The following is a 17,936-nucleotide window of genomic DNA, read 5'->3' as shown; positions in this document are numbered from 1 at the left end:
ATATCTTCCCTCTGCATCAAAATACCTGTTGGGGAATGTCTGGAGGGGAATATGACAAGAATGCATTTAAGTTCTGGATCCACACGATCCACATGTGCTTCTCGAATTGTCTTTTCTACTAGCGCCAATTCCTTCTCAGCTTCGGCTGATAATTCTCTTGGACTATTTAATTCTTTGTCCCCTTCTAGGGTATTAGCCAAATTTTGTAGTCCATCTTTGGGTATTCCCATGATGCCCAGTAAGTTGGAAATGCTTCCTAATAACTTTTGAAAATCATTAAGAGTCTTCAACCGATCTCTCCTTAGCTGTACCTTTTGGGGTCTAATTTTTTGTAGCTCTATCTTATATCCTAAGTAGTTAATAGAATCTCCTCTTTGTATTTTTTCAGGAGCAATTTGCAGTCCCCAGCGAGGCAAAACTTTTTTTACTTCTTCAAACATGCTTTCTAATGTATCTAACTTTGGATCAGCTAATAGGATATCATCCATATAGTGATAAATTATGGATTGTGGAAACTTTACACGAATTATCTCCAATGGTTTCTGCACAAAGTATTGGCACAAGGTAGGGCTGTTTAACATTCCCTGTGGGAGGACCTTCCATTGATATCTCTTGACTGGCTGAGAATTGTTATAATTAGATACTGTGAAGGCAAATTTTTCTCTATCATTTTCTTGTAAGGGTATGGTAAAGAAACAGTCTTTTAAGTCAATGACTATTATAGGCCATTCTTTAGGTAGCAGAGAGGGCAAGGGCATCCCAGTCTGTAGGGAGCCCATTGGCTGAATTACTTTATTAATAGCTCTCAGATCTGTCAGCATTCTCCAATTACCAGACTTTTTTTTAATAACAAATACAGGAGAATTCCAAGGGCTGGTAGATTCTTCAATGTGTTGAGCATTTAACTGCTCTTGAACCAGCTGTTCTAAAGCTTGTAGCTTGTCTTTTGTCAAAGGCCATTGTCCAACCCAGACAGGTTTATTAGTTAGCCATTTTAAAGGTAAGGCAGTTGGTACTTCTGAGGGTTCAATAGCAGTTGTGCTCTGTTTGTGAACAGCCTGAATGGTTGGTGCCTGATTTTTATAGCATGTGATGATATTATTCCTAGAAACATGCATTTGTCTGTATTCTTTTTCTGAAAGTGTAGGAATTTTAATCTGGGTATTCCACTGTTGTAACAGATCTCGGCCCCAAAGATTTACTGCTACATTTGCTACATATGGCTTCAGCCTTCCTCTCTGTCCTTCTGGCCCTATGCATTCAACCCATCTCGAACTCTGTTTTATCTGAGATAGGGTGCCAATCCCTAAAAGTTGGACATCTACCTCTTGAAGAGGCCAATTTGGATGCCATGATTTTGGTGTAATTATAGTCACATCTGCACCTGTGTCTACCAGTCCCTCCATAACCAGGCCATTAATTCGAATTCTAAGCTTTGGTCTTTGATCATTTATGGAAGTCTGCCAAAATATTTGTTTTATAGTGTTCTTTGTAAACTGTGATCCATCCATCAGAGCTGTTTTATCATCCATTGCAGTATCGGTTTTTACATTAAGCATTGGTTTATTCAGTTGTCTTGGAGAGGAATTTCTTCCACAGTGGCTGGGAATGTTCGTACTACATTGGATTTGGGGGCCTGCAAGAGGCCCCCTGAGGCGTTTCCCGCCAGTAAAGGGTTACCTCGTATATCTATTTTTGATCTGCACTCACTGGTCCAATGTCGGCCTTTGCCACACCTTCTACATAATCCGGGAGGTGGTTGGGGTCTCCTGTTTAGGCTATTCCTAAAAGGAATATTACTCCTAGGAGTACCCCACGTACAGTTTTTACTTATATGACCTGGTGTACCACATGTAAAACATTTGGTAACACGGGGCCTTCTTTCACCTCTGGGATTTGTCTCTCCTATCCAAGCCTCATTACTGTAGTTACGAGACTCAACACCATTAGTATACTGAATCCATTCTTCCAAAGGAGCTGATCTGATCTTTAATGGTGTAAGTATTCTTCTGCATTCTGCATTAGCATTGTCGAATGCCAAGGACTCAGTTAATACTTTTCTTAATTCTTTATCTGATACAGCTCTTGTTATAGCTGTGTTCAGTCTTTGTAAAAAATCAGTGAAGGGTTCGTGTGGTCCCTGAAATATCTTTGTGTATACCTCAGTTGGTTTTCCAGGTTCTGGAATTTTTTCCCAAGCATTTAGAGCTGCTGTACGGCATAGGGATATTGTATGCTCATCATAAATGGCTTGTACATTCCTGTCAGCAAAACATCCCTCACCAAGTATTTGATCTTGGGAGATCACGAAACCTCTGAGTTTACCTTGTTGTTCTAAAATTTTTGCCTCTTCTCTCAACCAGCTTTTCCACTGTAGCTGCTGGCTATATTCTAGAACAGCTGAAATTAACTGATGCCAGTCATCTGGGATGATTCTATGTGAGGTAGACCACGAATTTAACATCTGTTTTACGTACGTGGAGTGTATCCCATATGTAACTACTGCTTCCTTTATATTTTTAAAGTCCCTTGTGGAAATTGGTTGTAATGTATATGTAGTATATGGCTCGGGGTGTGTGTCATCCGCTGGCTTCTCATGGATGATAACAGGATAAGCCATTGTGTGAGAGCCATTTGGAGATGTTACAACCTCTATGGTCTTGCCCTTCTGCTTATTAGGTCCCTTGTCATGTTTACTGAGAGTTTCTTCTAAGGCCTGCAAACGAGCACCTAGGGTCTGTTCTATGGAGTGAGCCTCCTCTCTGGCAAGGGACTCCAGATTCCTCATGGAATCATAGAAGTTTTTATGTTCCTCAGAAACACATGATTCCATGGACCTTATCTTATCAATTAATGATAATCTTTCTTCCTTATATAGTGTCTGGAGAGTTAGTGTTTTGTCCATTAAATATTCACATTTATTATCAATAAGATCAATTTTTGGTACAAGCCTGTTTTGTAAATCCTGATCAGCAGATTCCAGAGAAAGAATCTTTCTCTCTAAGGTCTCATTGCTATCCCTTAAAGCAGATTCCAGAGATAGAATCTTTTTCTGTAAGCCTTCATTGCTCTCGCTTAAAGCCTGTATCAGTCCCAATAATGACTCATCTTTGTTCTTGTTATTAAACCAGTGTTTGAACACTGTGTGGATTATTACAATGAATGCCAAAATGGTACAGGCCAGATATGCCTTAGGAAGGTCGTATATTTCCAGTAAGATGTCATTCATCATACAAGCAAAAAGGTTTTCGAATTCTTGTGAGGTAATGTTGTCAGCCATATTACAAGAATTACTCAAAATTTGTTAGTCAGTTTTAAGGTGTAAAATTATCAGGTGCCTTTGCTTACCTTTCGTGGTTTTTGGGGGGTGTAGTAGCACTTTTCAGCCAGCAGGTGGCGTTGGTACAGCTCCAAAGCAGGGCCTGCTGGTGATCGTGGCTGACTGCAGCTCGCTGGAGTCAAGATGGCGGGAGCCGGAGCCGGCGCCGGCACTCGGGAAGCCGGGGAGTGCCTCTTTCGCTGGTCTCGGGGCTAAGCTAGGGAACTGAGACCGGACTAGCTGCTCCCTCTTTAGGGAATGGAACCCTGTAGGCGTTCCCTGGTTATATGGAACTTTGCAGGCGGGTTTAGGTACCCGTTAGCCGGGGAAGAGGCTGAGGGTGGGAGCCACCCAGGCCTTTGGAATTTGCCCCACGTAAGCGCCAGATATTGGTGAAATTATTAAGGCCACTCCACGTAGATAAAAGGAGATTTATTTAATGGCGTAACTTACAAATTAAGGGATAGGTAGGTCGCGGAGTCTGGGGAAGGTGTATCGCAGTCCAGCGGTGTTCTCTGGAGCTCTGCTTGGTACACCTCTCTAGTCCAGGGTCCCGCAACAGAGAGAGCGCCAGCCGATCCAGATCTCGGGTCCCCAGGCGCCTCCTTTCGCCCCGCCTTGTAGGCGTGACAGTTGCCGAAGTCTCAATGGGGGTTGGAACTTACAGATCAAAGCTGGAATGGCTACCCACTACAGATTGATACTGCTATCCTAACACTTGATTCATTAACTCTGAATAGTTATGATTTCTACTTAAATTCTGAAGCCAGGGTGATTTGTTAAAGTCACTAAAGTCAGTTCAAATGACAGATAATTTTCTAAATAGAATATTTGGTAAAAAATCACAGGGCAGTTCGTAGTCAGTTATCTATGAATGACTAGCATCCTTTCTTCTTCCATTCTCTTGATCGATTTGATTCCATTTCCTGACCCCAAATCAAAGTCATTCTTCTCATTCTGATCATGCTCAATTTCCAAATTTGTAACATTCTAATATCTAAAGAAAAAGTTAAAAGATATGCATTACTTTTCCTATGACAATGTTAATAATAATGTTTCCTACTTATTGATTACTCATTTACTTCATGCTGAGGTCTTTATTTAGTTCATTACCTATAATCATTACAAGAGAGCTCCTGAGACTCTAATTCATAAATTAGCAAACTAAACAGACTATGCCTAGTCATGACAAAACATCTATCAGTTACTAAAACATTAAATGTCCCAATGTAATTAAAATAGATCTTCAATTTTTCCATTTTTTATTTTTCACTTTTTGCTACAAATTTAGATCCAATATTTTTTATAATTCTTTTATTTACATTTGAGAATTCGACATGGTATATTTTGATCTTATACTTTCCCCTCCCCAAGTGTTTCCCAGATCCTCCCCTACCTCTCTACCCACCCAACTTCATGTTCTTTCTCTTATAAACAAAATAAAACTAACAACAACAACAACAGAAAATCCACGGAACCCAATTTTTGTTGACTGACTATTGAGCACAGGGCCTGCCTGGAGTGAAGTTGATATACTGATTCTTACTTCACTGAAGAAAACTGCTTTCCTTCTCCAAGAAGCTGTCAACTGAGAATAACTTCTTGCCTAGGAGTTGGTTCTCATGATCACTTCCCCTCCTTCGTGTTGGAATTTATCTGGTTTGAGCCTGAGCAGGTTTTGTGCATGCTGCCATAGTTGCTATGAGGTCATACACACATCTGCCTGCTGTGTCTGGAAAATGATTTCCTTGAAGTCATTCACCTCCTCTCCCTCTTATGACATTTCTACTCTGTCTTTCCCATAGACCCCTAAGCTTTGCAGGGCCTGGTATGATATAGATATCCCATTTAAAATGGCTGAGCATTCCAAAGTCTCTTTTTCTCTATACATTGTCCAGTTGTGGGTCTCTGTGTTAATTATCATCCACTGTAAGGAGAAGCTTGTTGACTATTGACGAGGCACAGATCTATGTGTATAGCAATATTAGCAGTCATTTTATTGCTATGACTTTTTAGCAGAGGAATAGTAGTAGGTCCCCCCCGCCCCCGCAGCATTTTTTGCCTATCTAGACTTGGTTTGTCCTTCATCCGTATGTCCTCAGTGTCTAACAGCTGCCCGAGTACTCAGAGGGTGATATCATTTTATTTCATGTGCAGGCATAGCCTTTTGAAGACAAGTCCCAGTACCAGCTCTCCTTCTCCCTATTGTAGGTCTGAGTATTAGGAAATACAGTGACATCACTATTGCTGGGAAGGACCTGCTTACAAATAAACATTAGAAAGATCTCATAACCGAGTCCTAGAACAATTCACTCCAATGCACCCACAAGGCTGAGCCAGGGCTGTGTTTACATCCTCACCCTATCTAAGGGACAGGACGATGGAGAAGTATAGAAAGATAGGAATACAACACACGTGCTTAGCTTTTATCCAGTATTATCCATCAAGTATTTTCTTTATCTCTCCAATTAAAAAAAATAAAAAACAGTCACCTTTCACACACACAAAAAAGAAAGAGACATCAGAAATGGGGAAGAAGTGTTCCAAACTAATGTTACATAGCAATCATCAGTAACTTCAAACTGGGCATTATCATATATTGGGTAGTAATGAAGTATTGTGTTAGCTATATTTACTAATACTGATAAGAGAGTTTAGAATAGGAGTTCACCATACCACACTGGATAACAAGAGAATGACTGTGAGAAAACAGGCAAAGTGTTTCTGAGTTTGCATTTGAGAAGATGCTAACACAAACAAAACTTAGAGTCAAATTTGGTTTTGTATGTGGGATGTAAAGAAAGTCAAATTACGCAAGTCTTATTTTCTTCTCCCTTGGAGAGCTGTAAGAGATCCTTGGAAAGATGGTTAAAACCACTGAGTGACTCTTGGGCAACTTTTGTCAAAAGCAGTTTGCATGATGCTGAAAGCCAATAAGGAGCACCAATTAAGATGCAAAATCAAGGAACTGTGTGAACAGAAAAGTCTGAGACCCCAGGTTACTTTTACAGTGGTATTTGGAACATAGCATTAGAATGAGATACATTTAAAAGAAAACAAGCAATTGTTCCTGGATTTTAAAGCAGTATTTCAGAAAGGTTGTTAGCTTCACTGGCTGCTTCAGAACTTGAAAATTTAATGAAGAATTCATCTAAAGTGATCATATAATAATTGTTGTGACTGTTAACAGATAGTGACTCTTTGAGGTAATGAAATCTAAGGATTTCAATTAACACTTTGGATCATTTTTAAAAGTTAGAAATCCATCATTTTAATTATGGATTTTTATACATATATGCCATTATATTTTATTTTATCCATTCCCCTGCACATCTTCCCTCTTCATCTCCCAAGTCTGACTTGCTGATTCCCCTCTTCATCCTCAGTAGTCCTCTTTTCTGCTCTCACATCACGTGACTTCTAGTACTTTCTCTTACTTCATCTTTTACAGTCTTTTCTAGACCATTATGGTTCCTTTCTACTTTTATTGTCTAAGCACAGGCACACACACACAGGTGTACATACATTTGTGCACACACACATGTGCACACACACAATTGTCTTCTACAAAGTGTGTAGCCAGATAGAAAAAAAATAGAGAGATGCAACAGTATGAGTCAGAGATTCTGGCGATAATTTTCCCATCAATCGCCTGTGTAGCCCTGGCAGACACCATATCTTGATTATACCATTATAAAGTTACCATCATAAGGAGCTGAAGTGGAAAGGGCTCTGACTGGGAACTATGCACATGTTCTCATCTCAGGGACGATGCAGCCGATACTTCAGGGGAAGCCGTTTTCCAAGGAACATGCAGTGAGTTGATGGCACAGCTAGGATTAGAATCCAGATGTTCCCATTCCTCGTTTAGTTTCTTCCTTTAAGTAATCTCTGTAGTCCCTTTAAGCTAAATTCTCTGATTATAATGAGTACTTCTTCAGCACTTTTCATCCCTAAAATATGATTAGAGCATATGTTCCTACTCTTCCCATCACTCCATATTTCAGAAGCAGAAGCAAAATCTCTGAGGGTGGCCATCATTTCTATGCACTGAGAAGTATGCTCAACCATCGGGAGAAGAAAAGACACACCATGACTAATGTTCAGCTTTACATCTGCCTCTAAGGGGGTATTATCTTCACAAGGAAAGAGGGCACTAACCTTGAACTGAACTCTGCACAGTATTCCCAGGCTTCTACCAATATGCACCTCAAGATAGACCCCCAAAAAATTATCTGGCTTTCTCTGTGAGATTCAAGGTTGCCTTTTAAGGACAAACTTCAAGGCAGTCATTTTTATAAATGTTTGGATTCCCACAATATGATCTAGTGTCTAAAAGATAAATATTAGTGAATGCATAAGAAAGCCTTCAGCATAATTGTAGAAAGTCCTCTCAATCTGTATTACTTGTATTTTACAGCCAATTTTCAAAGTTTAGACATTACCAATTTGAGTTTGTGTGTACTGTAAAGAATTGCTAGCATTGTTGTGTTCCTATATAGCAACTAGACACTGTCTCTTCTCTTTTACCCCCACGAGGATCTATAATAAGGAGCCACTCTCTGTCCTGGAGGAAAGCAGAGTTAGATGCCTCTGTTACATAATTAATTGCTTATAAATTTCAATCAAACGTCTCTTTTTTTGTAAAATAATGATTACAGACCACAGGAGTATCAGTATGAGCTATTCAAAGTCCCCCTTTCTTTATTTTGCTTTGTGCTGTATGAGAAGCCTCAGAGGCTCACAATGGTCAGCAACTCCTCACCTGTGCAAGATCGACTGCCTCTTCTAATCCTGAGCACAGGCTCCAGATTATCCACTGGCGTGTAACTTCTCATGACAGGAGGCTGAATTATCCAGTGCCTCTCTGCTTCCCCTGTGGGGTCAGGGTTCCCCTTTCCCCCTTTCAGTTCAGTTCTCCTTGTTATCTGTGTAACACTTAGCAAAAGATAACAGACTAAACCAAGTGTAGAGATAATGAAATATAAATTAGTAGGTTTTCTAGCCTTTATCCAAAGCCCTGTCAGAGTGTATTATCTGATAGATGGAGTTCAGAGCAAGTCAGTTAAATTTCCCCTTATCAGAAACTGAGTGTGAAGTGTGGTAATGTTGCTAAGTGCAGAACAAAAATCTTTCTCTTTTGCATCCCACGACTGCTCCAGGCAACATTCTTGGAAACCTCTGACTAGGAAGGAATAGAAGACCCTGAGATATATACAGTGTGACAAGCCAGGAGGCTATGCTTCTCGAGTACCCAGTCTATGAACGGCAGTCGCCTGTGGCAGTGACATTACCACACTTTGCTCAACTTCAGAAAGGGAAATTTAACTGACGACTGCTATGAACTGAAGCCACAGCCTAAACCAGATAATACACCCTGACAATACTGTCAGGAAAAAAAGGATGTGTTCCCATTGATTTCATTGCATTAGAGACATGTTACCCTGAGCAGTGCGTGTTCGAGGGTATATTGTGCATACTGTGGGAATATCAAAGAGAATGCACACTGATTTAGGCAGAAGCAGACCTCCAAGAGAGAAGAAATAGCCAGCCTGAAATATGCTACATTTGGCAAAGTGGTGAAAGCAATAATATTGGTGGTGATTTTAACTTGATTTTCCAGAGGGATATATGTTGGGTTTATTTGAGACAGAAAGTCAAATGCATATCATCTTTGGTATAGGAAGTTATTCTGCACATTAGCAAAGGAGAAATATAAACACCAACCCAGCCATAAAGTCTTTGATCTACAATGCTGTTTTGCCTATAATATATGCTAGTGATGGTACCAAAAGTCTGTGGGAGTTACCAGTCAATATCTGATTTGACTGAAGGTCCACTCCACGAGATGGAATCCATACCTCATAATTCTTGGGTGACCAAGAACCTGAGACAAGATAGTCCAGGAACCTAGGGGAAAACAAATACTAGTACTCTTAAAAATAGGTAAACAAACAAACAAGCAACCCCCCCACAACCATAACAATAAAATGTTATCCTACTATACTCATAGATCAGTTCCATGCTTAGCCATCATCAGAGAAGCTTACTTCTGTAGTAGGTGAGAACAAATATAGACTCACTGTTGTTGGTTTTTGTTTTGTTTTTTTTTTTTCTTTTTACTCTTACTCCTTGGAGTTCCTGCCACCCAGCTCCCAAATAATCACACAGAGACTTAATATTTCTTTTTTTTTTTTTTTTTTTTTTTTTTTTTTTTTTTTTTTTGGTTTTTCGAGACAGGGTTTCTCTGTGTAGCTTTGTGCCTTTTCCTGGAACTCACTTGGTAGCCCAGGCTGGCCTCGAACTCACAGAGATCCGCCTGGCTCTGCCTCCCGAGTGCTGGGATTAAAGGCGTGCGCCACCACCGCCCGGCTAATATTTCTTATAAATGCCCAGCCTTAGCTTGGCCTTTCTCTAGCCAGCTTTTCTTAGCTTAAATTATTCCATTTACCTTTTGCCTCTGGGCTTTTATCTTTCTCTATTCTATATACCTTTTTTTTTTTTTAACTTCTTACTCCAAGGCTTGCTGCATAGCTGGGTGGCTGGCCCCTGATGTCCTCCTCTCCTCCTTTTCTCACTCCTCAACCCTCTCTTTCCAGATTTCTCTCCTCCTATTTATTCTCTTTGCCTGCCAATCCCTCCTATCATTTCTTCTGAGTAGCTATTGACCATTCAGCTCTTTATTAGAATAATTAGGTGTTTTAGACAGGCAAAGCAACCCAGCTTTACAGAGTTAAACAAATGCAATATAAAAGAATGCAACAAATCTTTGCATTTTTTTTTTTTTTTTGAGACAGGGTTTCTCTGTGTAGCTTTGGAGCCTTTCCTGGAACTCACTCTGTAGGCCAGGCTGGCCTCAAACTCACAGAGATACACCTGCCTCTGCCTCCTGAGTGCTGGGATTAAAGGCAATGAATGCCACCATGGCCCAGCACATCTTTGAATATTAAACAAATATTCCATAGCATAAAAGAATTTGACTCATCTTTAACTAATATTGCATAACAACTCACAGCCAGAAATTATGCAGAGTGAGAGACCCTGGAACATTCAGCTCTAAAAGGGATATCTCATCAAATCCCTCCCTTTAGGACTCAGGGAACCTCTAGTAAGAGGAGGCAGAAGGAATGTATCTTAGTCATTGTTCTATTGATTTGACACTATTGTAGAGACACCATGACCAAGGCATCTCTTATAAAGGAAAGCATTTAATTGGGAGCTTACTTACAGCTTCAGAGACTTAGTCCATTGTTATTAGTCATCATGGCAGAGGTATGATGGCAGGCAGGTATGATGCCAGAGAAGTAGCTAAGGAATACATCTTTATCCTTAGTTGAGAGAGAGAGAGAGAGAGAGAGAGAGAGAGAGAGAGAGAGAGAGAGAGAGAGACATTGGGCCAGGTTTGGGTTTTTGAAAGACCTCAAAGCCCACTCTCTTCCTCCTCCAACAAAGTCACACCTCCTTATCCTTGTAATCCTATCAGTATTCCACTCCCTGCTGACTGAGCATTCAAACCTATGAGCCTATGGAGGCCACTCTTATTCAAATCACCACAAAGTAGAAGAGTCAGAGGGGATGGAAGAAAACAAGGCTTTCTCTACCAGATTCATGCATACATGAACTCAGAGACAGAGACGGGTCTATACCAGACAGGGTCCTAGAGCTGAAAGAAGTGAACACATGCCCTCAGAACCTACCTCCAATTGATAACCACTTACAAATAAAAATTCAGTTTCCTCCAAGAGAGTCTCATTGGAGAAACAAAATCCTCTTTTTTTTAATTCATTTTTTTTCATACCATTTTACATACCATCCCCAGTTCCACCTCCCTCCCCTTCTCTCTTCTTTCTCCCCTTCTCCCATCTCCCTCCCCTTCCCCCAACCCACTCCCCCCACACACACTCCTCAGAGGGGGTAAGACCTCCCTTGGGTAATCAATAAAGTCTGGCATATCAAGTTGAGTCAGGGCCTATCCCACCCCACCCCCTGCATTAAGACTGAGCAAGGTGTCCCACCATAGGGGATGGGCTCCAAAAAGCCAGTTCATGCACCTGGTATAAGTTCTGATCTCACTGCCAGGGGCCCCACAAACAGATCAAGCCTTGCAACTGCCACCCACATTCAGAGGGCCTAGTTTGGCTCCATACAGGTTCCCCAGCTGTCAGTTCAGAGTTCTTGAGCTTCCATTAGCTTGAGTTAGCTGTCTCTGTGGTTTTCTCCATCATGAAATACTCTTAAGGGTAGGCTGCATTCCCAACAGTAGATGGCCAACAAAAAAAAAAAAAAAAAAAAACAAACTCATGGCATCTTTGGAGGTTCCTTGTCTCATAATGTTGTGCCAGGGCTCTTTTTAAATTTGTATTTATCTATATTTTCTTCTCTCTTTTCAATTTCCAGGTCCTTTGTGTACATATTATAGCTTCCAGATTAGTGTTTTTATGGTATTCCTGAGCATACAAACAAATGTGTCTCTGATTCTTGTGCCTTCTCTTGGGCTCTTTTCCTTCTGTTTGTTTTGTCCAATTCTAGTGTGCCAGTTTTTGTTTTATCTTACTGTATTTTGTTTTATTATTATCCTATTGAAGCCTGTTTGTTTTCTAATGGGAAAGAGAAAAGGCGTACATTCAGATGGGACAAGAGGGGCAAAGGAATTGGGAGGGCTAGGAGGAGAGGACAACATAGTCAGGATATACTGTGTGAAAAAATACGTTTTCTTTTGCTTTTTTGTTTGTTTGTTTGTTTTTTATTTTGTTTTCTTTTTATTTGGTTTTTTTTTTTTTTGAGACAGTTTCTATATGTAGCCCTGGTTGTTCTAGAACCCACTCTGTAGACCAGGCTGGCTCAAAGGTCCACCTGCCTCTGCCTGCTGAGAGATGGGATTAAAGGCGTGTGCCACCACTGCTTGGTAACCAAGTACTTCTCATACTTGACCTGTATGGGGATTGAACTCACAACATTGCCATTATTAGCACCATACTCTAAACATCCCACCTAACCAGTCAGCTTCTATTGTCAATAAAAGAGGAAAAATGGGTATTGTAAATACTCCAGTATTGACTAAATTAACTTCTTCATTTACTTTAGAGACATTAATGATTTTACATATGTATTTTCTTAATAAACTGGGAGTGATTAAAATAAGGGGGGATGAGGGTACCAAGACAAAGAGAACATACTGCTAAGAAATTTATGCCTCTAAGAAAGGTTTTCAATAATTATTTTTTTTTAATTTATTTTAATTTATTTTGCAATACAATTCAGTTCTACATATCAGTCACGGATTCCCTTGTTCTCCCCCCTCCCGTCCCCCTCACCTTCCCCCCAACGCCCCCCCCATTCCCATCTCCTCCAGGGCAAAGCCTTCCCCACAGACTGAGGTCAAAAAAAAAATAATTATTAAAAATAAATAAATAGCCGGGCGGTGGTGGCGCACGCCTTTAATCCCAGCACTCGGGAGGCAGAGCCAGGCGGATCTCTGTGAGTTTGAGGCCAGCCTGGTCTCCAAAGCGAGTTCCAGGAAAGGCGCAAAGCTACACAGAGAAACCCTGTCTCGAAAAACCAAAAAAAAAAAAAAAATAAATAAATAAATAAATAAATAAATAAATAAATCTAAAAAAAAAAAAAAGAAAGGTTTTCAAAATGATAATTTTTTAGAAAGCACTTCTTTTATTGTTTTCATTATGATAAATCATCAGTACTTTTTATACATAATCACTCAAATAAATCAATATTCATGTTTTATGCATTTGGCAAAAGTCAAAAACATTAACATCACAAAAAATTTTAAAAAGTATTGCATAATTTATATCTTGACAAATCATACAGACTTTTAAAAATGTGACTTAAATATCACTTGTATACTCCCTTGTATAACTAGGAAGAGGAAAGAAAGAAATGAAATAGAATACTTTAATGTCTCACAAGCTCAAAAACAGTAAATTCAAAAGCATGCCAATATGCAAGCTAAGGAATTCAATGTGCTAATGCTTTCATTTAAAAACAAGTGCTAAACAAACACTAATTCAGTCTTGCTAGACATTCCTGTCTCATATCATTCATTCCAAAGTTTTCCATACACTAGTGTGAATGATCAATTATCTCTCCATCACTCTGATCATAATACTTCCCACTTTTGAATATTTCCCTTTATTTGAATAGTCTGAATTCTGGACTTCTGTAGCCCATCTTTTTTTCTTTAAGCTGCTACCCATATGAGTGCCCATCAGCATTCCAGTCACCCTCGCCTTCACCCTCATCCTAAATTGTATCTAGTACTACCTATCCACAGACTCTTGTACATGAGTAATCAATATGCAAAGTTGATACTTGTTTGTTATCATTAGTTCATCTAAGTCATTTTTTTTTGTCAAATACAGCCCAACTTCTTCTTCCATTTTTAAAGAATGCCATGAATATGAAATGACCATAATCTGCTTTGTGGAAGGCCAAATGGTCCTCCGAACAAGGACACTGGAAAGAATGGGATAGCAGTTTCTCCTTAAGCTCTTGGCCATTTTTTTTCTACCACTTGTGCTGCTTTAAGAAAAAAAAACAGTCTTCCACATTTATCTCTTTGTTCAATATTGAAGATCCTACATTGCTCTTTTTCATATTAGTGTCTGCTTTTTCTTCTATGCTCTTTGATTTCTAAATTTTTGAGCATGTTGTATCTGCAGTTAACACTGCATAGCTAGATCTTTCTTAAATTCGCTGTGTGTTCTCTTTTAAACATTTTGATTACTTCTATAGTAGAGCTTCTTTTGATGCCTTTTCTTCTGGGCTTTATATCTCTCCCATGCTACCCCCAAACTTTTAACAAATAATTTTTCTACATGGCTTGAAATTTTCAGTTCTATACACATGAGAATGTTTACCATTAAATTTTGAACCAACACACTAAAGTGTTAAGAGCATGTCGGTCACACTCTATAACCTCCTTCTTGATCTCTAGTCTGCCAGTCTCTGTCACCATTTTTAGTCCATACACCTTGCACGTGAAGGTGATGAATTTCGTTTTCACTTCTTGTTTCAGGTTTTGGGATTGTGCCAAAGCAGAGGAGAAAGTTTTTGTGCAAATACTGTGGCAGTAGTTTGGCTATTTCAGGAGTGGACTACCAAAGAGGTGAATTGAGCCCCTGCTTTCTTCCTGCCTCAAAGGAGCTCTCTTGTCCTCCAGTCATGGAACACACTACAATGTGGCACACCAAGTGTGATCACTATGTTCCTGTATTGCCCAGTCTACATGACTCTGTGAAATGCGTTTGTTTACAAATTTTCATATCTGTTGTATTCTTTGTACAGAAAATAGTCTAGGATGAAAATAAGCCAGCACAGCAGAGAAATGGTTAGTTTGGTAATTTCAACCATCTTGACCACTGAATCACAGCCTGGCGCAGTTGATTCCATGGTTTCTATCTAGTCAAAAACAAGAAGTTCTCCAACTTCAAAGGATTTCTCAGTTGTAGCTTATGTAAGAGCCTGAAGGACATAGCATAGTATCTTCCCAAAATGCTAGACTGCAAACACCAAGGCTTTGGCTCATCTCTCCAATTAAAATAAAACATTTTAAAATAAGAGACTTATAAAGAAACATCAGAAAGAAAAACATTGGTTGTTTTCAAAATAAAATACAGGACTCATGGTGCCAGAAACCAATAAGACATGAGATTTCACTTGTGGTTATCTGGTTCCTGTTCCATGAAGGCATATACATGGTGTTAGAACCAGGGACATGTGTAGATTCCAGGTCCTCGCAAGGAAACAAAGCAACTACTCTAGTGTCCTCCAAGCAGTTCTGTATTCAACTGATTTCACAGTTCAAGCATACTGTATGTAGTGCTCAAGCCAAGGGTCAGAGATTCAGTTCTTGCTTTGCCTCTCACCACTACCCTGACTTTCCACATGTGGGATCAAATAGGTCCCAAAGAGAGGAATGAGTGAATGTGGTGTCAAGCCCTTCACTGGACCACAACCAAGGATAAGCTCAAGACAAAAAATCAACAAAAGTCCTCTATCTGTGAAACCATTCATTTGTTGCTAATCAGCCTGTGCGATCAACTTACAAAGATGTCAGAGATGTAGCAAGTCACATAATTTCCACATAGGAATTAATAATTGTGATAGGTATGCCCTGTTGACAAGCAATTTTTCTTCCTTAGTCTTAAAAGAACAGTGATAGAAGCAAACCTCTCAATTGTTCCATCTGTTATGTTCATGCAACTGTGGTTTTTTTCTTTTCCTTTTCTTTTCCACAGATCAACAAGATAAACCTAACTGCCTAGCTACAAAAAAAAAAAAAAAAAGGATGAAAGGCACTCCTCTGTGAACTGAAGTTTCCGTTGAGATGCCTTATACTGGCTGATGTTCTGAAATTAGCATGAAACAGCACCAGAGGAAACAGAGGGATTCTTCCCTGTTGTACAAAGGACCCTGTGAACTTTCCAAATGCCTGAGATCTCATTACCGACAACATTTTTTTGCCCTCCAAGTTTTCACATAGTGACCTATGGCTTCCACTGGAGCCAAGATGCAGATTTTCTCTCTAGTGAACTAGCATGAGCAGAGTGAAGAGTGTAGTCTTTAAGGCAGCAAGCTGTGCACCACCGGCATAATTAGGAGAGCTGCTTGTGAGGAAAGCAGTGGACATCTAATGAGCGAGCAAGGATAAGGTAGAAAATGAGAGCCTGGGTATGTCACAGAAAGCACTGTTTGAGTTTTACTTTAGGTAGGCTCAAAACAAAAATATTAAGCCTGCTGAAACCCTTCCAGAGTTTGGGGATTAAAAGCTCTAAGGAAGCTTATGCCACTGTGGAAAGGGAAGAGAGAAGAGCATCTGCCGTCAGTAGCTGTTTCTGATTATTACTCTTTTGACCCACATTCACTTCAGAGAGCAGCATTGGTGTCAGCAGGAAAGAGTCTCAGAAAATATTTTTAATGATTTCAGTAGAGAACATAGGATTTTAGGCAGGCCATACCATATATCTTCACCACAGTTCAAGAGAGAGTTTTGAAACAAGGATCTAATTTCAAAGGAGGAGCCATCACAAGAACCAGTACTCTGAAGTCAGTATATGGTAAAGCTTCCCTAATCATGCAGGAATCCCATAGCAACTGTGAGAATCTTGGCATATTACAAAATGTTTTTGACTTTCCAGTTCTTTATCTATATAGAGGTAATAGTAGTAATTCCTGTTCCAAGTAAGTGTTATATGAAAACTAGGTACAGTAACACATGCAAAACACTTCAGCATTGGCTCATAACTATAAATTCTGGCTATTTTTATTATTATAAGAGTCTAAAAACCTAAAGTAGACAGTGAGAGAAATATGTAAGAGAAATCTAGAGATTCATTGGTTATTCATGGAACAGAGATTTGGATTCAAGAATATTTCCTAGACTTGGTCATGTAGGATAAGTACGTAAAATCTTAAGGCAAACATGTAGTACTGAGGATTGAATGGGCAAGATGATGAAGGACTTACATTACAGAATCTGGGGTCTCCATGTTGTTCTAGGACAGAACAGCCAAGTGTCTGCTCTCAGAAGGCAAATGGCCACTGAAGAAGAAAAGGAAAAATCTGCTGTCAGAATATGTGTATCCTCCGGTGATTTTAATAATATGAAAACAGAGGATACAATAAAATGAAAGCAATTTCATTTAATGGCAAGAAAGAGTAACAAAAACTACTCCAGAAAAATAGATATATAGAAGCTTGGGATGGAGAAGCCTAAGAGAGAAGCCTTGCTAGGCCTTGATAGAAACAGGTTTCCTGGTGATGAATAGGAAGATTTAGTTTCCCTCTTAGAAGGTGTAGAGTTGATATCTAGTATGTTGGTACAAGCCTTTATTCTCAGCATTTGAGAGGCTGAGATAGGACAATTGCCTTGATTTTTAGACCAGCACAGGCTACATGGTGAAACTGTGTCCCAAACAAATGAATAAGTAGACAAAAATATGTAACTAAAGAAAGTCCCTAAAGTGGCTGAAGAAAGGTGTGTGTAATATCTGAAGACACCAGGGAAAGGAAGCATTGAGAGAAAGTTCTCCAACTCACTTTCCACAAGGGCTAGCTGGGAGCCCTCATATTTTGTTGTAATCTCTGGGAGTACTTGTGCCTCCTTAAACTTGGATGCCCATGTCTTCATGCTTTTAACCATCTACTGACTGTACTCAAAAATGCCCTTTATATTATTCTCTTTATCTGAGCCTTAATCCTGTGTGAGATGCAAAGGATGGCAAATTAAACCCCCTAGCATAATCCCAAGCATTGTATTTATACCAGGGAGGTTCTATGTCTCTTGCATGCATTAACTCACCTAACCTTAAAAATTCATTTATGGTAGATACTTTTACATTGATAGTTATAAAAGGCAAGACAGAGAAATTACATAGCTTGTTAAGATATGAAGATGATACCAAACCATGAGGGCATCTAGTTCCAGAATTCATTCTTTTTTTTTTTTTTTTTTTTTTTTGGTTTTTCGAGACAGGGTTTCTCTGTGTAGCTTTGCGCCTTTCCTGGAACTCACTTGGTAGCCCAGGCTGGCCTCGAACTCACAGAGATCCGCCTGGCTCTGCCTCCCAAGTGCTGGGATTAAAGGCGTGCGCCACCACCG

The sequence above is a fragment of the Peromyscus californicus genome, unplaced genomic scaffold (assembly GCF_007827085.1).
Source record: "Peromyscus californicus insignis strain IS unplaced genomic scaffold, ASM782708v3 Scaffold_19__1_contigs__length_69161282, whole genome shotgun sequence".
Lineage (NCBI taxonomy): Eukaryota > Metazoa > Chordata > Mammalia > Rodentia > Cricetidae > Peromyscus > Peromyscus californicus.
The sequence above is the reverse complement of the archived record's forward strand: the minus strand, read 5'-3'. Positions refer to the sequence as shown.